This window comes from Notamacropus eugenii, chromosome 7, assembly GCF_028372415.1.
Source record: "Notamacropus eugenii isolate mMacEug1 chromosome 7, mMacEug1.pri_v2, whole genome shotgun sequence".
Taxonomy (NCBI): Eukaryota; Metazoa; Chordata; class Mammalia; order Diprotodontia; family Macropodidae; genus Notamacropus; species Notamacropus eugenii.
Window position 1 is genome coordinate 114,837,896 of NC_092878.1, and position 14,990 is coordinate 114,852,885.

General features: G+C 37.4%; 1 protein-coding gene and 1 long non-coding RNA gene across 4 annotated transcripts in view; one reads left to right on the plus strand and one right to left on the minus strand.

Annotated features, from left to right (window-relative positions):
• UGT8 (UDP glycosyltransferase 8) overlaps positions 1–14,990 on the minus strand; it is a 104,068-nt gene that overhangs the window by 83,560 nt on the left and 5,518 nt on the right. The window contains exon 1 of one of the 3 annotated variants that reach the window (XM_072624481.1): positions 6,507–6,606. The exons of the other annotated variants lie outside the window; for them this stretch is intronic. The gene's annotated coding sequence lies outside the window, so the exon portion shown is untranslated. Of the gene's footprint in view, positions 1–6,506; positions 6,607–14,990 lie in introns of those variants that run through there. 3 annotated transcript variants of the gene reach the window in all.
• Positions 6,882–13,899, plus strand: LOC140514299 (uncharacterized). Its single transcript, XR_011970535.1, has 3 exons — positions 6,882–8,146; positions 9,992–10,023; positions 13,248–13,899. It is a non-coding gene; the product is annotated as an uncharacterized lncRNA (long non-coding RNA).

The window sequence follows — 14,990 nt, forward strand, 5'->3', positions numbered from 1 at the left end:
GATCAAAAGAAGAGCCTAGACATCTTTCATGAAATTATCAAGGAAAACTGCCCTGAGATTCTAGAACCAGAGGGCAAAATAAATATTCAAGGAATCCACAGAACACTGCCTGAAAGAGATCCAAAAAGAGAAACTCCTAGGAACATTGTGGCCAAATTCCAGAGTTCCCAGGTCAAGGAGAAAATATTGCAAGCAGCTAGAAAGAAACAATTCAAGTATTGTGGAAATACAATCAGGATAACACAAGATCTAGCAGCCTCTACATTAAGGGATCGAAGGGCATGGAATAGGATATTCCAGAAGTCAAAGGAACTAGGACTAAAACCAAGAATCACCTACCCAGCAAAACTGAGTATAATACTTTGGGGGAAAAATGGTCTTTCAATGAAAATGAGGACTTTCAAGCATTCTTGATGAAAAGACCAGAGCTGAAAAGAAAATTTGACTTTCAAACACAAAAATGAAGAGAACCATGAAAAGGTGAACAGCAAAGAGAAGTCATAAAGGACTTACTAAAGCTCAACCGTTTACATTCCTACATGGAAAGACAATATTTGTAACTCTTGAAACATTTCAGTATCTGGGTACTGGGTGGGATTACACGCACACACACATGCACACACGCACACATACATAGAGACAGAGTACACAGAGTGAATTGAAGAGGATGGGATCATATCTTAAAAAAAATGAAATCAAGCTGTGAGAGAGAAATATATTGGGAGGAGAAAGGGAGAAATGGAATGGGGCAAATTATCTCTCATAAAAGAGGCAAGAAAAAGACTCATTAGTGGAGGGATAAAGAGGGGAGGTGAGAGAAAAACATGAAGTCTACTCTCATCACATTCCACTAAAGGAAAGAATAAAATGCACACTCATTTTGGTAGGAAAACCTATCTCACAATACAGGAAAGTGGGGGATAAGGGGATAAGCAGGGTGGGGGGGATGATAGAAGGGAGGGCATGGGGAGGAGAGTGCAATTCGAGGTCGACACTCATGGGGAGGGATAGGATCAAAAGAGAATAGAAGTAATGGGGGACAGGATAGGATGGAGGGAAATATAGTCAGTCCTATACAACACAACTATTATGGAAGTCATTTGCAAAACTACACAGATTTGGCCTATGTTGAATTGCTTGCCTTCCAAAGGGAAGGGGTGGAGAGGGAGGGAGGTAAAGAAGTTGGAACTCAAAGTGTTAGGATCAACTGTCGAGTAATGTTCTTGCCACTAGGAAATAAGAAATACAGGTAAAGGGGTATAGAAAGCTATCTGGCCCTACAGGACAAAAGAGAAGACGGAGACAAGGGCAGAGAGGGATGATAGAAGAGAGAGCAGATTGGTCATAGGGGCAATTAGAATGCTTGGTGTTTGGGGGGGGGGGGGGGGGGATAAAAGGGGAGAAAATTTGTAACCCAAAATTTTGTGAAAATGAATGTTAAAAGTTAAATAAATAAATTTAATTTAATATCAAAAAAAAAAAAGAAGTGAAGCATATGTGACACTTCAGGGTTGAAGATGCAGTTCTCAGAATAATGCCCAAAGAAGGACCACAGAAGTTATGGCAATGGAAGTAAATATGGAAACAGAAGAGTAGACTGTTCAAGACCAAACTGTGAGAGGCAATCACAGTTAAGGAGCTGAAAGAACAGCCAGCAAGAAAAGACAAAGTAGGAGTGGTCTGAGAGTAGGAAGGGAACAACAAAAAGACCTTTCAGGAACACAAAAGAAGGAATTGCTACATAAGTACAGTGTTGATATTAAGTGCTTAAATGTAAGCACCAAAAGCTCCATGTCCTTTTCAGGTGGGCAAGACCAATAAATCCAACAATTCTATAGGTGGGGGGAGGTAGGGTAAGGGAGAAAGTGGCCCATTCACAAAACAAGTATTTGCTCCTAAATATTCTACTGTTACTGCTATTATAGAAGCTCATGAACAATTTCATCCATGCTTCACGGCTCCATTTTTACACACAGGCTGGAGTAAAAATTTTATCTTGACTTTTAGTGAAGTAATTCTGAAAAATTAAATTGCATTCAAAAGGCAACTGAAAGTATGCCTTTTTTTTTTCCTGTTTTTTAATGGTCAAATGAAAACATGAACTTATGGGAGAGCTAAGTTTGATGCTGTTTCATTTTACAAAAGGACTAAGCTCCCTCAGTAAATTTAGGATGACTAAAAAACTTGAAAAACCCACTAACTTAAGAGAAATGAAAATTAAAACAATACTGAGATACTACTTTATACCAACAGATTGGCAAAGTTGATAAAAAAGGAAAATGACACGTGCTGGAGGGGCTGTGGAAAAACAGGTGCTTTAATACACTGGTGATATGAACTTGCCCAACAACTCTGGAAAGCAATTTGGAACTATGCCCCAAAAGCTATTATACTTGACCCAAAGGTCAAAGTCCTAGGTCTATATCTCAAAGAAATCAAATAAAGAGGAAAAGGAACCATATATGCACAAAAATATTTATTGTAGTTCTTTTTTGTTAAGGCAAAGAACTAGAAACTGAGAGGATGCCAATCAATGAGGGAATGAATGAGCAAGTTATGGTATATGAATGTCATGGTGACTGAGTATGGGCTTTGGATCCCTCCCCCTTTGAACTTTCCCAAGAATTCCAGGAACCCAGCCCCTAAACTCAGATCCCTGGGCTTGCCAGAGGCATCTGTGAACAATCATTTTAACCCACCCTAGACCACCACTTCTAGATTCCATTTAGACCCACTCCTTGAACACCACATATGTGTGTCCATCTTGCCCCCATTGGATTGCTCAGATTCCTTACGAGTCTGATTCAGTTGTACTGCCATCACAAAGGCTCAGATTTTTAAAATCTCACCCATCTCAACCAGAGTTTTAATTACCCTTGTCTCTGACTGAAAGAAGGCTTGAGTTGAATTCTTTTGAGGAGGGACGCACGTCTTTTGCCCCTGAATCCTGGAGACCCCACTGCCCCTAGACCTTAACAATTGAATACTACTGTGCTGTAGGAAATAACAAAAGGGATGGTTTCAGAAAAACCTGGGAAGATTTGTACGAACTGATACAAAATAAAGTGAGCAGAGCTAGGAGAACAATTCATGTAACAACAATAATATTGTAAAGATAATCAGCTTTGAAAAATTTAGGAACTCTTGACTGAAACAATAGTTTTGTTGCTTCAAAACCCCTTTTGTTTTGTGACCCCTTTTTGGGGTTTTCTTGGCAAAGCTATGGAGTGGTTTGCTATTTCCTTCTCCAGCTCATTCTACAGATGGGGGAACTGAGGCAAATATGGTTAAGTGACTTGTCCAGAGTCATACTGCTAATAAGTATCTACAGGGAAATGTGAACTCAGCTCTTCCTGACTAGAGGCCAGCACTCTATCCACTGTGTCACCTAGCTGCCTTCCCCCCTTTACACACACACACACACACACACACACACACACACACACACACACACACACACCCACCCACAATTCCAAAGGACTCACTATATACCATCCACCTCCAGACAGGGAGGTGAAGGACTCAGTACAGAATGAAACATATTTTCTTATTGTTCTTTCCTTTTCTTTCTTTTTTTAAGACTTGGCTAATGCAGTTACTTGTTTTGCACACCTATACATATTTGTAATGAGTTCTACTTGTCTTTTACCTTCTCAATTGGCAAGGGTAGGAGAGAAGAAAGGAAAATAATTCAGGCCTAAAAATTTTTTTTAAAGTGAATAAAAAAGTAATAATTGGGTTTATTTGATTAAAAAGTAGTCTTATTTCTGGTCAGGACGGCTGCCTGAACAGTGAGATCACAGAGTTCCCACATATCTCCACCATCAAAAAATTTGAAGATTGCACTAGGTCCAACAATGATCAAGAGATCCAATAAGAAATTACAGCAAGTTAGTACTTTCATACTTGAATTGCACAAAAATTCAGTCATAAGTCTTATAGCTATGTAACAACAAGAGAGCCACAAGTAAACTCAGGTTCAGGAGGCAAACAAGTTTCCTCTGAAGGAAGACAAGAAACCTGAGAATTATACAAATATATGAAGCTTTCAAAGGTCATTGTCCACAGGCATCAAAAATGGAGCACTCCTTTAAGAATGGCCAAGAATGTCCAGAAGTCCACAAAAAGTCCACAAAAAGTATGGTAGCGACCAGTGCCTGGACAATCCAAGTACCTAGAACTTCCAACACCCTAGCACTCTGTCCTAAAACACCACAGATGACTCTTACTACCCAGAGGGTCTAATCTTTGAAGATTATAGATGGGGAGGGACCTAACCCAAGAGGCAAAGTTCGGGGACATGTACCCAGAGCAAGACCTAACTGAGCCAATCATGCTGGCCCTAGCACAAAGCCCTAATTCAGAAACCTAAGCTTAAAAAAATGAATAAAGCTAAGACAGTGATGAGTATAAAAAAATTACTATAGATCTAGAGATGCCCCAAAACACAGCTTAGAAGGGGAAAGTACATAATTAATGACTGCAATCAGAGATTTAAAAAAATAGATTTTCTATAAGCAATGCATGAATACATAGACAATATGAAGCAAGAGGTTAAAAAAGAAAAAGGAAAGAAAAGGAGAATAGATGAGAACAGAAACTGGCCCATAGTAATGAATTCCTTCAAAGACAAGATTAAATAGAAATCAATGATTTTACAAGACAAAGAAATTTTAGAACAAAGCAAAAAGATGGAAGAAAATGAGATATCTGATATTGAAAACAAATGACCTAGAAAAACACTGAGGAGAAAAAAGCCTAGACACTATTGCAAGAAACAATAGATGAAAAATGGCCAGATGATCAGAATCAGGGCACAAAGATAGAAAGGATCCAATGATCACCTCCTCTTAGAAACTCCCCAAAGTCCCACTTGTGCCACATGTAAAGCAAAACAAACTTTAGAGGAATTAAAAGCAGGGAGTAAAAAGGAGAGCAAATAACTAGAATCAAAGCTGTTCATCATTTGAGGAATGGCTGAGTAAACTGGGGTATATGAATATAATGGAATCTTAGTGTATAGTAAGAAATGACGAGATGATTTTGAACTGATACAGAGTTAAATGAAGAGATGTTTTAAAAAATGTTTATTGATTGAAGTGAGCAGAAGTAGCAGAACAATTTATAAAATATTGTAAAAAAAAAAAAACAAAAAAAAACCTTGAAAGATTAAGAACTCTGATCTACACAATGATTAACTATATTTCCAAATGACCTACGACTGAGCATCTTACACACCTTTAAGAGAAGTGATGGGCTAAAGATGCAGAAAGAGATACACAGTTTTGTGTTTGGAAACCCTATGTCTGACTATTTTTACTAGTTAAAATGTTGTACGTGTGTATATGTGCTTTTTTTCTCTTGGTTTTTAAGTGGATCTTAGGGTTAGAGGTTAAAGAAACAAAGTTAGCAATAGGGAAGCCAAAAAGGGGCGTGGGGGAGGAGAGGGTCAAAGAAACTTTTTTAGATACACAGAAGAGATCAGAAAGTTCAGGTGGAAGTGAAGACAAGTAGGATACTTTTTAAAGTAACATGCAATTTATTCCATTAAAAAAGCAGTATAAAATGTAAATTCACAGTTTCATGTGCAATTTATCTTTTTTATTTTCTTCTAGATAAATGGAAATGCTCATTATTTTGGTCTGTAAGTTCAGAGGAACTTTTTTTTTTTAACTCAAAATTATTATATATATATCTGTTTGGAAACTCATTAAATTGAGGTTAGAGGTGATTTTAGTTTCTTAGTTCAGTAAATGTTATCTTTAAATCTAGTTCAGAAGAAAAGATCCCTTTAATTTTTATTGGGGGTAGGGACTTAGAAAAGGGGACTAGATCTGTCATTTCACTGGTTTATGGAAACTTCTAGTAAAGAAATTCCCTCTACCGAAGCATAAACCTGCTCTTCAAATTAGCCTCTGGGAAGTACCTGGGGCATTATAAGATTTAATTACTTACTCAGGGTTAAATATCAAGTGGGACTTAATGAAGTCTTTCTCACTTCAAGGTCAGCTTTCACTACGCCAAGCTGCAACTGTCTTTAACGTAACATGTTTATTTAAAATAAGTTCAACTTAATGTACTACTGTATAGTAAAATGTAGTAATGTAGTAAAATACATATATACCTCTATGTTAACAATAACCTGAGGTTGTTACATGACCCAGCAAACCAAAAGCTCATAACTGAAATATACGCAGACATGTATGTGCATATTAATATTGCTCATGTTCAAAAAGCATAAAATCGACTTTCCCAAAAACAGTTACATGTCTAATATCACTAAACTAAAATCCTTAAATCTTCTACAATTACAAAAAAAAAAACAAACCTGGTTAGTCATTTCAGTGGGAATCAATCACATGTACTCAGATAAAAACAATATAGTGACCACTTTAAAAAAAGCCATTAGAAAACCATACAATGAACAGAAAATTTTCCTATTACACACTGACTGGCTCTAATCCAAATATCACCACACCTACATAAAATCTCAAAAGGTACACTACCTTGCTCATAATTCCATTCATAAATGTGGAAAGCCCAGGGATTTTTTTTTTTCTGTTTTGTCTCGGATACGTATTCTGGAATGCTAATCTTCTTAAGTGACTGCTATTCAAATCAATAGCAAGTTGGCCTGTTACCCAATACAAGAGAATGCTGAGCTTGGGGGGGGGGGGGGGGGGGGGAATTCCCAAGAATGTACTGCTACATTTAAAAGGTACACAATGAATGAGTCAGTGGCGATCTTAAACTGAAGTCCATCAATCACCATCATATTTTCCCCACAAACAAAACAAAATAATGCCTCAGGGAGAACCTTGGCCTATAAAAATAAACAAGAGTGGGGCAGAACCTTGGTCCTCTCAGAAAGGAAGGAAAAATCCCAGGACCCATTTGGTACTGGTGAAGTGTAAACACCTCTAGGCTAGTTCCACTGAAACAACAGAGAGGAGCCCTGAGGCTAGCTGGGCTCCAGGTAGCCTCAGCACCAGTCAAGTGAATTTTCACCTCCTGGCTAATGGGCTAGTGTGGAGAGTCAGCTGTCTGAGCAGAGGAAGATTGAGTGAAGCTCTGCAGATAAGAGATGCCAGGTCCAGCTGAACTGCTTGAGACAAGACCCTGGACAAGAAGGAACCAGCACAGTGAGTGCAAAAGCATTGGGGCAAGGCTGAGTTTTTGCTTTCCGTTTCATGGCATAGGGGAGAACTGATGGAGGACCTGAAGCTAAAAGTACTATCCCTCATACCCAAGGATCAGAAGTGATTTCAAGTTGTTACGAATATTTTTTTTTTTTTAATGAGCAGGCAAAGGAGAAAGAACCCAACCACAGAAAGTTACTATGGGAATAGAGAGGACTGGGGTTCATCTTCAGAGGAGGATAATGAAGCAGAACAAAGTCTCTCTTACCCCAAAAAGTAATCAAATGGTCACCTACTCAAAAGAATTCATAGAAGAACTTAAAAAAGACTTTAAAAATCAAAACATAAGAATAACTGGACTACCTGAAAATTATGATAAAAAAGAATCTGGATATGAAAACACACGAAATTATTAAAGAAAATTGTCCTGAGGTGTTAGAAGAAGAGAGGAAAGCAGAGACAGAAAAAAATTCACCAATCACCACCTGAAAAAGATCCTACAAGGAAAACCTAAAGGAATATCATAAATTCAAAAACCCCAGCTCAAGAAGAAAATATCATGAGAAAGCAAGAATAAAATTTAAATGTGGCAGAGGTACAAATAATCACACAAGACTTAGTAGTGGCTACACTAAAAGACTGCAGGTCTTAAAACACTATATATCAAAGAGCAAAAGACTGGTCTTTTGGCCAAAAATATCATACCTAGTAAAGTTAAGCATAATGCTGAGTGAAAAAAAGGGTGGACATTCAATGAAGGGCCAGACTTTCAGGATCTTATAGTAAAGAGATCTGATCTAAATGGAATATCTGACATACAAGATCCAAGAGAAACATGAGGTAAACATCAAAGACTAAAAATACAAGGGGCTCAATAACAAGAGACTCTACTTTTTATGAGAGGAAATGTAAACTGTATGTCTAAGACTAATTAGTAATTAGAGGGTTCAAAAGAAAGCAGAGCCAAGTGTGACATGATTCTAAAAAGTAATACAGCCTACAAAAAGGTAAGAATAAATAATTATCTTATATAAATGATGTCCTAAGGAAGAATGGACACCAAGGAATTAGGTGGGGGAGGAGGGCTGGGAGTTCTGGAACCCTACTCTCAACAGCAATGGGTTAGAGGGGGAACAATACATATAGCCTTCTAAATTCAGAAAGAATGGCAAAATCCCTATGATTGTTCACAGAGTTGAGGTACACAATGGTAGTTTGGAAACTGGGAATGTGGAGGTGGGAACTGTTCATTGTTTGAGTTTGCCTGTGAGGTTAGAGACAGTAGACCAGACTTCTTTAAATAACACACCAGATATTCTAGAAGGATGGCTCAGGGGTGTCGAGATATTGGACCAGACTCCTAGGTGTCCATCCACATCCTACAATTTCCTCAAGGTCAGAATAGAATGTGATTAGCAGAATTGCATTTCTAAATTTAAAGTTGAATTTCGAAACTAGTTTAGAGACAAAGAACCATGATTTAGGCAGTAATAGGGCAGACTCTCAATTAACTATAAATAGGATCAATTAAATTGATAACATAATCAAGATGATCATTTATTAGCAACTTAAAAATGTGCAAAGACATTATCCATGTGCATTAAGTACCAGGAATTGATTGATAAAAATTTTAAAATATATAGATTCAGAGGATTTCATGTTCCTCGGTCACACACACACACACACACACACACACACACACACACACACACACACACACACTGAGAACAAACATTAATTTACTCAATAAAATAAATCAGCCCAAGGAAAACCACGGATATTGATCACTATCAGGAGTATATTAAATACTGTTATCAAGTATTCTATTAAATTGGAACTCTTGTTAATCAGCACTTTCTCTTCTAGATAGTTCAATAATTGATTTAATAAAGATGATTCACTGAGTACCTGTAATGTTAAACAGAGTTAAATATCTTCCCAGCCCATTAATAGGCCTCACCTGAAGCCTGTTAAAGGAAGGTTTTGTTAATTTCAATGAGGTGCTGGGTAAGGAGGGTCATGACAGCCCTCTGGCTCTGAAAAATGTATATAAACTCTGAAGCGAGGTTACTTTGAGGTTTACTCTTTGGAAGAAGGTTCATGTGCCAGATGAGACTCTAGGTAGCTGTTAAGAAGTCCCCTCCCCCCACCCCACCTTTGAAAATCCAGATGTTGGTGCTCCTCTCTCTGGTAACTATGTATGTATGTAATGGTCAGACAGTTGGATCTGTCTCTTGACCTGTGGTGTATATATTGCTTATGGTCACACAGTTAGAAGCCCTGTCGGTCTTTATTTCTTTGCTTGTATTTTCTCTGTTGGTGAATGTAATTAAAGCAGATTGTTGACCCTTCAAAAGTTGCTTTTCTTTTAGGAAAGCAGATCTAAGAACCTGTACAGCAAGCCCTCCTATGTATGTCGGGGTACTTGCTGCTATAATACCTCTATCAGTTTTCTGCCAAAGGTAACCAACCTAAAAGTAATTTTAGGTACCTCCAGCATTACGAGGAGGTAGTTTAGTGGGGCCTGTAGTCAGAAAGATTCAGAAACTTACGAGCTCTGTGACTCTGGGCAAGTTACTTAACCCTATGTCTAACCTGTAAAATGAGCTGGAGAAGGAAATGGCAACCCTCCCACCCCCACCCCAATATCTTCACCAAAAAAAAAAAAAATCAAATGAGGACAAAGAGTCAGACACAACTGAAATCACTGAACAAACAACTGGCATTATGGAGACTCATCACATTTTCTCATGTAATAAATCTTGTTTTTATATTTTATATGCTCAAAGAACTGGTGTTCAAAGAGACTTAGGGATCACTGAACTAATACCATCTCAAACATTTCCTTTTAGAGGCGAGGAAACTGAAATCCCTGGAGATTAAGGTACTTGTCCAAAGTCATATATGTGTATATACACATGTATGTATGTATGTATGTATGTATGTATGTATGTATGTAACCCCACTTGGCAGAATCAGCTTTTGATCTCAGGTCCCGAGACTTAAAAATCCAATGCTTTTAAGTAATGCCTCCCAAAGGATATGCAAAAAGACTTGTGTATCTTTACCAGTAAATAAGGTGCCAAGATGTCCTTAGGTTTGAACAATGTAAATTTAATTATATTTGTTTATGCAAAAGCTATATCAAACCCTTCCAAATCTACTGGATGAATTCAAACAATGCTTTGGGGAAAAAATGTCAGACCACCAGAGCTTCATGTCTCCTTCATCTACAAAATGAGGGGCCTGGTCTAGATCCCTTCTAAGGGATCTTCAAGCTCTAGATCTACTGATGCAGGAAACTCTCAAAAGAAGAATCTCCTACTGACAAAAGCTGGGCTGTGCTCTGTTATTTACAGTCTTACGGAGCATCAAGAGTGTCACCAGGGGAACCTTAACCCATATCTGTATCATCTAAGGACGGTACTTTATGTAATAATTGTTTCATTACTTCAATAATCATTCATTTAGATTTAACCAATTTTTTTCTAAACAGCCAACTTTCTGAATTCATTTTGCCCAAATTGTTTACCTGAAGACCATGTCTCAGTTGAAAAATTAAGATTTTGTAACTGTCAAGAGAAAAATATACTTTCACATCTCCCTTTTCATTTGCATTAGTGAAAAATGCTAGTCTTCCCTGTGTAAATCATTGATTGCACCAAGGAAGTGGCAGATTTATGAGTCGAATGAAATAAAATATCTTATCCAAATGCCCTTCCAGAACAGTGCATGCAGTTCAATATTCAACATGAGATAGTGTCAATCTATGGATACAGCCACTGAGAATCATTCAACCTTCGTCCTCAAATCTTTTCATTCTCCAAAAAGACTAGAATTTTCAATAATGGCTAGGTCAGCTATACGTCTGTATAGATCAAATCTTCTGATATCCAATCAAGGATTCTAAGGTTCTTATATTCAGCATGTGAACAATTTTTTTCTCTTATAGAAATATAAAAAGGAGTAAGGTGGTGCAAACCGCTACAATATCTCTGCCAAGAAAACCCCAAAAGGGGTCACAAAGAATCTGAAATCATGCCAAAACAATGAGAAAGAAAGATACAGACTAAGTAGGTTTTAACCAAATTTTAGTGCAAAACATACATGTTGAACGATAATCTAAGGATAAACTTTCTGTTTCACAAAGACCAGATACCTTTTCATAGTTTACCTTAATTTACATAAATTTCTTTTAGTTTATAGATTCTGAGCTAGAGGGAACCTCAGAAGTTATCTAATCGATCATTCTACAAATGAGGAAACAAGGACTAGAGAGGTTGAATAATTTTCCCATGTTCCCATAGGAAGTCACTGGCAGAGGTGGGATTTGAACCCTGGTCCTTTTACTCCAGATCCACTGAACCAATGACACTGCTTTTCTAAATTGCTTCCTGATCACCACCAGAACAGTGTCAAAAACCAAGACAGATTTCCCCAAAAAGCTATAATCTAAAAAAGGTGTAAAGATGATTATTCCCCATTTTGACTGGATCAGGAAACAAGCTTTTATTAAAAACCTGCTATGTTTCATGCACTATGATAAATACTTTACAAATATTAGCGCATTTGGCAAGATTGTAGAAATATATTATATAGAAAGCAAATACAAAATGAAGAGTGTTTAAAAACTAGTCTATATAGAGACATAATTTAAATGCACCATAAACTGCTAACTGTAAAATTTTTTTCTGTACTACTAATTTGTATAATTGTAGGAAGAAGTTAAGTTTCATTTCAATTAAGACTACTGTTTTAAGCCTATAGTAAGGGTTACACATGCTGACTTTAAGTACCCAGTTTTAATTAAGATTCACAATAGAGGTTTAGACCACCCCTGCCATGATGTAAAAGAATAAAAACAAATCTAAAGTTAGATAAAGTTAGTCAAACTCTGTGTCTAAACATACATATTAAGCTGGATTCAAACAACCTTCTCTCCCATTACAAAAGTATCTAAGAGAACTAAATGTTTTGACTAGAGACAGCTTGAAAAACCCAGTTTGTTCAGAACCACCTATACATACAGTTAACACATAAATACAGCATGTGTATGTTATCTCTAAGTGTGCACGTACATAAGTCTTAGTCAATTTTTAAGTTTGTGGCTCTCTCTCATGAGCTGGTATTATACATGCATGCATATGTATATATGTGTATTTATGTATGTGTATATGTACACAGATACATAAACAGGGAGACAGACAGATAGGTCTAGCTCTGGTTATTATGTATACAGGGGCTTCACTGATAGAGAACACTTAGATGAAGAAACTCTAAATTCAGGTCAGCACCTTGTGTGTTGCTCCCCATCTTAGAGCTGCTTAGGATGGAGAAGTTAAGTGACTTATCCAGGGTGTTTTGCATTGAGATAGGGCCCTGAATCCAGATGTTTCCTGGCTCAATGGCCAGCTCTCTACCTATACATGAAAAGGTAATATTACCTTTCAAAAGGAAGAAACTGATGTATACCAAATAAAAACTATACCTCCTAATAATTAAGGAATTTACCTTTTCCAGAACTATGTTGACTGCTTAACTGTTCAATTCATTGTCCACTCAACCACTAAAGTGATTTTCCTAAAACACTAAGTCTGATCACGTAAATCCTTCCCATTCAATGAATTACTGTAGTTCCACCGTCACCAGGACCAAATACACAAAGCTCCGCTTAGCATTCGAAACCCTTCCTAACCTAGCCCTGCTCCTATCCTTCCAGTCTTCTTATACCTTACTCCCTGATGTTCACTCTTTAATCCAGTGACACTAACCTCCATTTCTCTCCTGCCCAGGACACTCTCCCTCCTCTGCTCTGCCTACTCATCCCCATTCTCATGGGAAGCCTTCCCTAACTCCTTTTGATTCTAGGTCTTCTCCTCTGTTAATTATTTCCTATTAACTCTATATATTAACTTGCTTTGTATATATTTGTTGGCATACTGTCCCCTTCATTAGTTTGATTATGTAAGAGAACCAGAGAGCCATGTGAAGAATGGGCAAGTAATCTAAAAAAAAGTTAGTACTTCTGAAAAACTAGTCATACAATTTGTTATAAAAAATTTAGTACCCTAACACCACTTATCTAGAATTCTTTGACATCTACCACAGAGACCTCAACCTCAAAAATGACCTTAAGAGGAATAAAGGAGACAAACATTTGTCATAATCCTAGCGTACTCAGTTCTACAGGTAAGTCAGAACTCCACTGCCATTAATGAAGCTGAAGGGAGGGGGAGATCATATCATCATATCATCTGGACACATAACAGGCTACAGAAGTTAACAGAAAAATTGTAAAGAGCAGACTATTTCTAATATGCTCAATTTCTGGTAGTGCAGTACCCAAAATGTAGTGTAGGAGCAAAAAATCCAAAAAAAGTGCAGTTATCTTGTGACTGTACTGCTCAGTTCAATAACTGCCGTTCATAATGAGAGACAGAGACAGAGAGAGAGAGAGAGAGAGAGGAGACAGACAGAGAGACAGAGAAAGAGAGACAGACAGACAGAGAGAGGAGAGAGAGAGACAAAGGAGAGAGAGAGAGAGAGACAGGAGAGAGACAGAGACAGAGAGAGAGACAGAGAGGAGAGAGACAGACAGAGAGAGGAGAGGAGAGAGACAGAGAGAGAAAGACAGAGACAGAGAGAGAGACAGAGAGAGATTGAGAGACTGATTTTAGGGGAAAAAATTCTCATCAGAATGTTTTATTTTTTCAAAGAAAAACCTGTGGGATTTTATGGGGCTGTTTCAGTTATCTGGAAATTCACTTTCTACTACTTACATTTTACAAGAGAAACCGTTCTATTTTGACAGTAAAAAAATGAAATAAAACATTATTCACAATCAATCTAGGAAAGCACTTGTAACAGAAATAGCTCCAATTAAATGTAGTGGAATAAGGGTTCCAGTTGTTCAAGGTGGAGGGGAATTTGGTTTTTTTTTTTAACTTTCCTCAAAATTCTGATGGCATTTTATAGGATTCAATAATTTTTCTCAAGATTGCATTGCATATTAAATCTTCATAAATGGGTCAGAGTTTCTTCAGTACAATATCCTTGTTTTACACAGATGTGGAAATTGAGGCCCAGAGAGATGATTAAGCAAAATCTCCCAAGGTCAAAAGGTACTAAGTGGCAGGGGCAAGCCTATAATCCACATTTTCTGACCCCACATCTTTCAGTCATTCCATAAGCATTTCTCCAAAGACTAGTAACATACATCCATCTAGAGGCCACATAGGACAGTTAAACAAATAAAGACAAGTTTCTTCATCTGAGAGATCCCTATACTAAAGAAATCACAATCACTGGTCTAGCTTAAACCCTAAAGTTTACAAAGCAATTTTCTCACAACAACCTTGGGAAAAGTAATGCAAGTTTTTGTTTGTCCTTTTAGACTGGATCTTTAATTTGATTGGTGTACACAACTCCCAGGAAGAAAATAACTTCTGCTCCTGCAGGTAACAGCACCTCTTCTGCAACTTAATACAAATATCATTGCCTATCTCCAATTTACACGTAAAGAAACTGAAGCTCAGACAGCATGAGTGACTTGCCCCCTAATTATACATCATATGTCTTAGAGAAGGATTTGAACCTCAATTTCCTGACTCCAAATCCAGCAATCAGACACTCAGTCCTCAAATGACAACAGAAAATTTTAACCTTTTTGAGTGTCATGGACTCCTCTGGTGGTGTGGAGAAATCTATATAATGCTTTGAATGTGTAAAATGAAATTTATAGGACTACAAAGGAAATCAGTTATATTGAGATAATAATTAAAATGTAAAAATACCAAATTCGTGGATCTCGGGTCAAAAACCCTGGATTTTATTGTGCTGCTTCTGCAACTA